The 10,854-nt window shown below is 30.4% G+C and overlaps 1 long non-coding RNA gene across 1 annotated transcript in view; it reads right to left on the reverse strand.

Annotated features, from left to right (window-relative positions):
• The window catches only part of LOC139905780 (uncharacterized), a 64,829-nt gene that overhangs the window by 2,233 nt on the left and 51,742 nt on the right, over positions 1 to 10,854 (reverse strand). The window lies entirely within an intron of this gene.

A 10,854-nucleotide genomic window follows, 5' to 3' on the forward strand; every position in this document is an offset into this window, starting at 1 on the left:
GCCAGTATGCTAAAAATAAAGAAATCAAAAATTTCCAGGACCACCCTGACAATTTGAAGAATCTTTAGAAGAAGAACACCAGCTATCATGACGTGTCATTAAACTAGCTGCAACCAGCTATGAGGTTAAAGAAATATACACAGGGCCCACTCTGTATCTAGCAATGGTCCTCAGTGTTACTTTTCGTCTTTCACGAACTAGTGATTGCTTTATGCTTATATTTTCTCTCTTCAAGAATAAAGAATTTGATAACAGTTTAAAAAAATGTTATAAACATCTATTGAGGTATTGACATGCCTACACATGTCAATGGAGTCAACAAATGTCCACACCATGGCCACAATTAATTTTAGATCAAATAATCAACACGCAAAACACTGATAAGGAGGAAGAATTAGAAAAACTGACAACTGATAACAAAATAGTGTTGGAAGAAAAATGGATAGATTCCATTTCTCAACCTTTTCGAACCAAAATTACAGTTATGGTAGTTAGCCAATTCTTCTCAACTGTAGAACTATTCTTTATTTAACATTAGAAATATGTTTTTCTGCTAAATAAGAATTAATTTGACTCTTGATTTAATTTATAAGGTGAATTCTGTGAAGGGAAGAAAAGGATGAGGAAATTAATGAAATGATATCATCTGTGGTATCACAAATAGCGACATCTTGCTTGGGGAAAATATACTAATAAGACAAAGAGTCTGAAGCTAACCGGTACATTTTGTCACTTTGTTTTATAACTTTGACTATAGCTAAATTATAATAGCTGTTGCTATTCTAATTTAATTCTTGATGACAGAACATCTCAGAATAATGTAATGACTAGTGCGTGTGCTCATGAAAGACGTAGAGTAAGAATAGTGGTCTGCTCCGGAGTTATAAGTATAAGCCTTTGTTGGACTCGGAGTATAATTGAGGATCAACATTGGAGTAATTACAGGCTATATGCCCTTGATATTACGGAGTCAGATTTGTGTTTATTTCGTCCATCATACAGCTGATCTAATAAAATGTCATACCCGCTAAGCTGTTCTCCTTCAAATTGTCAGAATGACCACGTTTATTTTCAGTTACTTTTATTTTTATATACTGGCAGGATATATATTATACCCAAAGAGGGCATTTGTGTAAAGAAAAAACTAAGTTTAGTGGTTAGAAAAAGAAAAACGGTTGATGTATGAGCTCTGTTTTTTTTTCTTCATTATTTAGTAATCGTGTGTGTCTTAACATCTCCTTCTAAAAGAAGAATTCTAGCCTATCTTTGATGTAAATTGATTTAAAAATACAAAATAAATTTTAAATGTAGAAGCTTTTCTTATTTATAGCAGTAATTCATTTTCTACCACCAAAATCATAAAATAGGGAACTGATATTAACCAAAATCTTAATTCAGGTGTACCAAATGTCTATCTCCTGCCTTTTTCTCGTCCTCTACACAAATATCATTTCTAATTATGCCTCACTGCCATAACGAAAGTGAGCTTTGTTCTTGGAATGTTCATACTTGTACATACTTTTATTGACTTTTTTGCCATTCAAACTCTTTGCCAAAGGGGACCTTAGGGTTACTTAATCTTTTACATTACAAATCAGAATAGTATACATAAATACACAATGATTATGAGGAAAGTCTTGACCAAACAGGAAGTACATTTTACAGTAATCATTATTTACCTCCTCAAGCTTGACAAAAAAATTAATATCCTTCTGCACATCTTGTAACAAAAGAGGAAGAAAAAAAGAAAGTTGATTTTTACACTTATTTACCATGACATTGGTATTAATGAAGGAAATTTCCATGAGTGATTCACGGATTTATGAGAAAAGTTACAACGTAAAATAAATACAGTTTCAGTAAAAAGTGTCTTGGGACCCTAATAAAAAAAAAGCCGTAGCAATGAGTTCTATTAATAACAATGAAGTAGAACAAGGCTATGTCACTCAACTTTATGCATATAAATTGAGATTCACGATTATGATAATTAATTAGATATAACTTAAATGATAATAATAGACTACGAAGAATCAATCACCAACAATAATTTTCAGTTCGTCACACACGGCGTTGCTTAAGTAACACTCCCTAATTCTTGTCACCAGTCAATATTTCTGCTCCATTTCCCATAATCAATGTTCTGAACGCTGTTTTTGTCAGTTAATCCTATCTGATTTAAAGTAAATGACTTTACGAATTTATAAGTTTCGCTTGGCCAAAGATACCATAGCGTGCCAAAAAGTTAGTTACCATAAGTTTTCTTTTCTTTTCAAAGTTGAGGTTGCGAGTGGCAATAAGCTCATCATGGCTGATGAATTGTCAAGGGACTGCTATTTAAAAAAAAATGACTTAGCTTTAGTTATTCAGATTTTAAACCTAAAAATACTACTCTCTAACAGATATCCCCAATGAATAGAGTTGTGGTCAGTATAACTTGCTGGATTGCTAAAAAAAAGTTACCAAAAAGTGAATTAATTTATTTTCTAAATACTTTATCATTATTTTGTTATTCTTGAAAAGATAAAATCTATGTTTAGAATAAACACTCCTGGGTGTGCTCATAAAAGACGTACAATAACTTCGGATGTGGAAATGGTCTAAATCTTCGTGAGTTTACATCAAAAAGAAGGGTACATTCTGACAACTTTCAGAGACCACATATTTGCTGATAGAGATTACTTAAGGCTTGCTAATACGTTTGAATTTTTCAAAATAGGATAAATAACTAATGAGAGTAGTAACATCTTGTAGGCTGATAAATTCGTATTTTTATAAATGCAATTTTCACATCCCTAAGAATAACACTTACGATGTGTTGGGAGGATACAAGAGTAAGTACTCGTTGTACTCAGAGTAAAATAAGGGTCGAGTTTAGAGTAATCCCGGCCTATGTCCAGGCAAGATATGGAATATCAGGCATGTCCGCAGAGGGTGCTCTGGAGGGCCTGTAGCCCCACCCCACCAAATTAAGGAGTTTTTGCATTGCATGGAAAATGGAGTATTTGAAATCCTTTTCCAAAAAATTTAATTTTCTGTTTATAGCTATGGATTTTTGAAATTTTTCTCCGAAACATTTAATATTTGAAATTTAATTTTTGAATTTTTTTTTCAAAAAAAATAATTTTATCTGAAGAGCTGTTGTTTTTTTGGAACTTTGAGTGAATAGACTTGGATTTTGAATTTTTTTTCTAAAAAACTTGATATTTCATTTTTTTTTGTGAACAGGTGCGTATTTGTGAAATTAAAACCAAAAATATTTGAATTTTTTTTCAAAAAATTTAATCGCTGGAATTTTTTTCCAAAAATTTTAATTTTTCAATTTTTTTCTAAAAAATTTTAATTTTTCAATTTAAAAAAAAAATCCAAAAACTAAGCCCACCATAATATAATCCTGTAAACAACCCAGAGGATTATTAGTGGTTCATTCCATGCTCGCAGCTATTCTCATGTATCATCATGACAGCTAAGCTGCTCCTCATCTCCCAAATATTATTTACATTTTCAGAATTACCATATCATTTTTTGATTTCTTTTATTTTTACATATGACAGGGTCATATGATCTACAACCCTATATATGAAATTGAGGGACTTTGGATTGTTTTACTCCATTTTCACATACATAGAACTCATTGAACGTATCCTTCATAATTCATATCATGCTATCACTTCAGAGTCAAGTAACTGTGTAAACAATTACACAAATATCACATTACATCCTATTATTTCCATCCATTTTCAACAATGAGATCCTTTTGGCATTGAGAAAGGTTGATTCTTTATCAAAATGGCGGCTCTTTCTTATGCACTATACAATATTCTACATATTCATTCTTTGTAGATTAAAAACTTTTTGAAAAGATATTTAACTTTTGATGAGAGAGTGACATATTAATTATAAATATTCCTTAAAAGATGCCTTTTAAGGAATATTTCTGGATCGGATGTATCTTCTTGAGAAGTTAGACAAAAGTCATGCTGACTAAATTTAGAAATGTATTCTATTTTTATAATAAGGTCACTATAATTCCATTAACATAAAATTACGACGTAGAGTTGTTTTTTTTGTCACATGTCGATTTTTCTACGACTTTCCCCCTTATTATATTATTATATTGCATCATGCAACCTTTCATACGAAATGAAACAGAAAATTAGGCCAAAATGAGTTGATAGCTGCTGTGAGTCAATTCTTTACAACTAATTCGAGAATTGTTCACAGCTTAAAAGCAGCTAATTATAGTACAACTTATAAATGGAAATATGAACAAGTTACAACAAACTATACTGTAAATTTTTATGTTAGCGAGGTAACACCGAGCCGAACATTGAATTTAGAGATTTAAAATAACTCGTGTTGAGTTGTAAACAATTCCACACAATTCATTTATAAATAGTGATTCTATACATAGTCGTAAAGAATGGGATAACTGGGGCATTTCATTTGAAGTATACGCCCTCTTTTGTCATCATCATTACCGTTTTTTATATTTTTCTGGTAGTATTACCAGAGAGGTTACGAGGTTCAATAATCTTCAAACGACTTGTTAATTTTATCACTCTTTAGTAGACTCCCCAAATATCAATATATTCATAAATGTTTCTATATTATATCGACAAATCCTCTGGAGTAGATGAAGGCATTTCATCATGACCACCACTGATATTACGTCCAACCCTTTGCATAAATGGAAGATCAGGATTTTGCAATTTTTCACAAAAGTATTTCTCCTTCCTCTGATTGGCTCCCTCACATATCCTATCATGTAATTACAACCGAGTCATATACATACTTTTACCTCCAAAAAGAGTTCTTAATGAAGAAGGCTTTTTCCAGGGGGATTTTCTCTCGAAAAATGTTATCAAAGAATCATCAAAAGTTGTTGTGTAATCTAATTAAAACCCAAATTTTATTTATTTATTTCATATCAGTTTAAAAAATGAGTAACTTTTTCAGAGAAAAACAGTAAAATGAGTAGTTTTTCTCTAAAGGATCAAAGTGAATTGGAATGTAATTTATATAACATAGACTGACTATTAAATAAAGAATACTCCAATTTTTGGAAATAAATTGGTTTACAGCCATAATTATCATTTCATGTTTTTTATTCATTCCCTTTTTTGGAGGTAAGGTTAAAAATGCAATGAAGATTATTGACGGCGTAACCCATGTACAACTTTTAGAATTTATAATGACTTTTTTTTGTAGATTTTCAATTTTTTTATTGATAATGTTCTTAACATTGTTGATTAGCCGAACTTGAATGAGTTTTAGTTGAGCTTTGAACTATTTAATAAGACCCCTAATAACCTAGAAGGGGCCTTAATATTTTTTTCAATTTCAGTATTTATCTGCATTATTAGCAGTGAGGAGTTATTAAAGGTCCAAAAGATCCCCAATAACAAAACCTTGATAATAGCTCAGGAGAATAATCTAACAGTTGGTTGGGACTATAATTTCTGACATTTTTATTAATTCTTTTTTTTTTAAGGAAAGGTTGAGCACTTAATGAATATTACAATGCTATCCCATTCTACTAGCATATGAATTTATATTGCATTTTTTTATAGTCACCTACATGCCTACCACAAAACACAAGAAAAAACAACAACCCAAGCCTGCTATAATATTAATACAAAGATTTATTTTCATATCTTTATTCAAGAAATTTCTGTAGATATTTGCAAATGGTCAGCTACAGATAAACAATAAAGCCTCTATGGATCATCCAGATAGTTTTCTGTTTGTTTCGGTGCAAATAAAGGGGAATGGAATAATAGAGGGTGCTAAAATATAATTCATTTTATTATTATTACATGTACCTACGTATATTGAACTATTGTTATTACAAATAGGTTCTGGTGAAATGAAGCATTTTTTCGCAAAAAAAAAAGAAGATAAATAACGCTAAATCTTGCAGATGTTGGAAAAAATTAGTATTCAAAATAGTATTCAAAAAAGCAGTCTGTAGGTCACAAAAAGTAAAATTATCGTGTGTCATGAGGGGGTTTCAAGGTTACACTCGAAAACAAAATTTAAATTTGATTGTGTTTTTGGATTGTGATAGAATTCTTCTGATTGTTTTTACATGGAGAAACATAAAAATGACCTTTGTAACTTGAAATTTCTTATTTTGTGACCTACAAAGTGCTTCTTTGAATAATGTATTATGTTATTGAGTTATATAAATTATTAATTAATCTTAAAAATTATTTTTGACAAAAATCTTTCATAAAAAAATCTTTACTTGTACAAACGAATTCAAGCCAAAAAAGGAATTTATCTTTGATCTCAGTTTTTCTCTGGGTCATCTGAAATATATAGGATTATAGTAATTTGGGACTTTGAGTGACTATTTCGTAGAAAATAATTTTATTTTATTATTAAATTTAAAAACTTTAAGGACCTAATGCAACCTCTAAACTGTATTTTGTTTTATAAGAACATTTTTAAATTGTATAAATTTACAAGTGGAGGAGGAGGAAATAATATAATAATGACGTCAAGGAATACCCACGGGATTTGGGGGCATGACTAGGCTTTTTCTTTGAGGGGGGCTTTTAACAATTTTACTTTATTTTATTGTTGCCGAATTTGGGGTAAATTTTTTTTTTTTTAGAGTAATGGGTTCGAATGACCTTTTTTTCATAATGAATTCATTTTCGAAAATTATAGAAAAATATCTTATTTGTTCCATTTTAATAGTCAATTTATTGTGTACAATATGGAAATAAAATTATATGACGATGTAATAAAATATTTTCAATGGATATTCAGAGCGTACGTAGGGAGGGGTGGGGGGTGGAGGGGTTGTAATCCTGGGGATGCTTCTGATAGATATGCAACTAGGCAATAGAAGAATAAAATTTTGATTAGGGCTAAGATTTAAGTCATTCTATTTGTTGATCCCATTTTGACATCCAATAGTTCTCTATTTTCCTTAATATTTAATGAAACAATGGGTTTCATTGTTATAAAGTTGTTTAGGGCCCCAAAATGGCCGACATCAAAGATGCTAACGTCACGTGAAAATGCATTGACAATGTGGAAACTCTTCTTTACCCTTTTTGAAGGAGTAAAGGTTGAGAGATTGGTATAATATTAATGAAGATCACAATAATCTACATACATATGAATGATGAAAGTTACAAATTAGTTACAAGTACATCAAAATTAATGGAATCCTACCTTCATTCCCTCTCGTCCATTATAAAAAAAATAACTAGGTTTGAAGGTCCAGGTAAGTACGTCTATGTACATAAAAAGGCATACATTTCTGTAATATTCAAGTATGTAAGTAAGACGGGCAGTCATTGGAACATTTCAAAAGTAATTAAAGTTCCATGTCCTACATAAGTATTATTATATTATCTTGTGTTTATGAAATAATAAAAATGTTTTTTTCTGATGTACGGTGTATTGTTTAATACGCATAGTTTGTACATTATACAATGTCCTTTACACGTCTTTGCACTTCTGTCAACGTCCTCGTCAAGAAGAGGAATATATGTAAAAAGAAAAAGTAATATGAATTTAATAAAAATGATATCTTCATTGTATTACTTTTTATAAATGTAGTTAGGGAAGCCTAAGAAACATTAGAACAAGCATTTTGGCGTGAACATCAAAAAAGCATAGATGATTTGTATTGCTTAAAAATCAATATTTTTAAGCAATTTTCTTCTGATTTTGAGGGGTAAAAACCCTTTTTTGAAGAGTATAATTTTGTGTGATTTTTGAAGTTTGTTGCTCATTGTTTTTGCTGTAAGTTATACCGTTTAAATAGAATCGTTTCGTAGAATTCTTTTGCTATCAGTTGATATAATCTATCCAAATTCAAAACTTTCTTGGTGAATTTTTTTGGAGATATTATTACTCTTAATACAAAGAGTACAAGTTTTACAATTTTCATAGTATTGTTTATTTTTATGTTGCGTACAAGTTGCAACTTGTATAAGGAAACTGTAATAGTTGCAATTTATTCGTTTTAAAATACGTTATTTAATTACAACATTAGTACTTCTAATTACCAACTATTAATTTCATTTACATCACTTAAAATTACATGGATATCATTAATTTATGAGTAATATAACTGTGGGCATTTGAACCTTATAATGTGCCATATTAAAGAAATTTCAAAAATCCATAGCTATTCACAAAAAAAAAAAAAAAATCATAAAACCACAGCTTAAAGCCTTAATAAATCTCTTAATGGATCAACTTAAATAGTTATTTGTTAATATCAAAATTAATTTTAACGTAATCAAGGTTGGCTAAGTTAATTTAACTTAAAATAATCTAAAGTTAATTAACTCAAACTTAACTAATTACAAAAATTAAACTCGAAATTAACTTTAACTTAACTTATTAATTTTCAGAGAAATTGCCATGAATTATAACTCAGCTCATTATTAAAAAAATAAAATAATAATAAACTTTAACTCAACTGGTAAAAAAGATAAGTGAACTGTCTCTAAGTGTGAAAATGCCGGAGTAGCAAATAAAAAGGCAACGCGTGTGCAATTTCCTTTGCGCCAGTATCAGTGCCGAGGAGGCTGAAGAGACCGTGGGTATCTCCATCTCGACTGCCTACAACATGGAGAATATCAAGGAAGGGAATTGTGTTGAAATTTATATTCCTAATTTAATCATCTTACATTTCTGTAAACATCAATATGACTGACTTCCACAGGCCACTTCTCAAGCCCTGACCTCACCTATCTGGACTTTGCAGTTTGGAACGTCTTGGAGAAGAATGTCTGCTTCATCTCTAATCCTAATTTGTGTTCACTTTATAATGACAGTGTTGTACGCCATGGATTGGATACGGCCTTCATTTTCACGAGCTGACATTCTGTTTACAAGTGTCTCGAGGCTGTTATTGCTTGTGAAGGAGGACTTATTGAATAAAAAATATAGCTAAATGTAGTCTTTAAACATATAACCAATTGGTTTTGAGTGGTCTGTTCTTGATTTCGTAAAAATCACGTTTTTAGTAATTTATTCATGATACTGCGCGTTTTGAGTACCCACTCCGTACTTATATAATAATTTTTTTAGGGCACCCCAAAATATATTTCGTTACAAAAACGGTATCAAAAAGTGTATATCCTTAAAAAAAAGTGATGGTCACAAAAATTTGATCAAAATTTGAATGTCCTTAAAAAATTATATTACCCATTGCCAATGGTTGCAACTCCCTCTGGTCTCCCCTACCCCATATGCATAAGTATATGTGTACATTGTATGTAATGTCATACTTGTATAGTAATGAATATGATATTGATGTTACATTTACATATATAATATATTCATGTCTATGGTTAGTAAAGGGTAGTTAATTTTAATTTGACATTAAGGTGTATCATAGTGAGAGAGAAATGAAATGAATGAAAGACCAATAAAGGCTGCAGAGTACAGAACTTCCTACGTTAATAGAGTCAATATGTATGTACATACATACAGACTTAAGTACGTTTAATATGAACAGATATGAAAATAGATTCATTCATGAATAATAATGAATACATTTTGACACAATAAGATTGAGTTAAAAGTAATGATACCCCCGTACTATGTATGGCTGTAAAAATAGGAGACATGACAAACAAAAAATTTTTTTTGCTTCTTTTTCTTTTTTAGAGTCCTATAAACTTTCTTTTCAATAGATCCTTATATTTGTGTAAGTCTCATAAAACCAGGCGAAGAAAAAATTGAATTTATCCTTATCTGTGAATTTTTCCTATCAAATCCTGTAGGATTTGCCTACCAAAGAGGACTTTAGCTTACAATCAGAGATGCCACTCCATTGGCATTGTCCAAAGATTTTGGGATATTGACGGTACGATGGGGATTATTTGTATCAAATTGTCAACACCTCGGGATTTTATACATGGAACGATAATTTATGAATTTAATTTGATTATATATATTATATCCAGGCTTGTTGTTGATCAAGAACGATAAACGAATTTAAAAAAGTAAACGACAAATGATGAACGAAAAAATAGACATTTCAATCGTTCATCGTTTATTTAGAATATATTATTCCTGATCCCTATTTTTTTCAATATCTTCTTAGTCCAATTGTTTATAAATTTTTCCATTAAGTAGTTCAATTTATCTCGATAAATAAATTTTCTCAAAGACATATTTGAGATTTTACACGTTTCAATATTTTAACGATTGTATTTTAACTGTACGGACCTGACACCCAATCTTAAATGTACATGAAACAAGCGATTTAATAACAAAAAGAGAGGACAATGAGAAGACCTTTATTCAAAATTACAGGGAATATAATGCGTTGGTGAAAGAGTATTTAGTATTTTCCGCTTTATTTCAATGCTTGTTAAAGTCATCCGATTTAAGGCAAGTATGCCTAGTTCTGTTCGATAAATTGTTGCGAACGAGAATCCAACTTCATAATGCTCTTTTCGTTGAAGCCCTGATCCCTATTGGCAAAAAATTTGGACAACCAATTTTCAAATGCCTCTATTGAGGAAAAATCTATTGGAAATATCTCTATTGAGGAAGTTCCGAAAAGTCATTTAAAAAGTGAATAATGAGCGATTAAAAGTTAAAGATGAAAGGAACTCAAAATGAATGATTTAGTGAACTAAACGAATACGAAAAAAATGAATGATTCAAGGGAGCTAAACAATTAAAAAAAGTGAACGACAGCAAGTCTGATTATATCTTTAAAAATGTATGTTAAGTGTTAAGAGTTTACAACTCGTTTTAGTTTCGTCATATTTTAACTGTAGCTATATAATGTATTAGAAAGAACTGTGAAGCATGTTCGAACTGGCAGTCTCCTAACTTTAATCACAAAACTTGAACAAGGGAATG

The sequence above is a fragment of the Lepeophtheirus salmonis genome, chromosome 6 (genome assembly GCF_016086655.4).
Source record: "Lepeophtheirus salmonis chromosome 6, UVic_Lsal_1.4, whole genome shotgun sequence".
Lineage (NCBI taxonomy): Eukaryota > Metazoa > Arthropoda > Copepoda > Siphonostomatoida > Caligidae > Lepeophtheirus > Lepeophtheirus salmonis.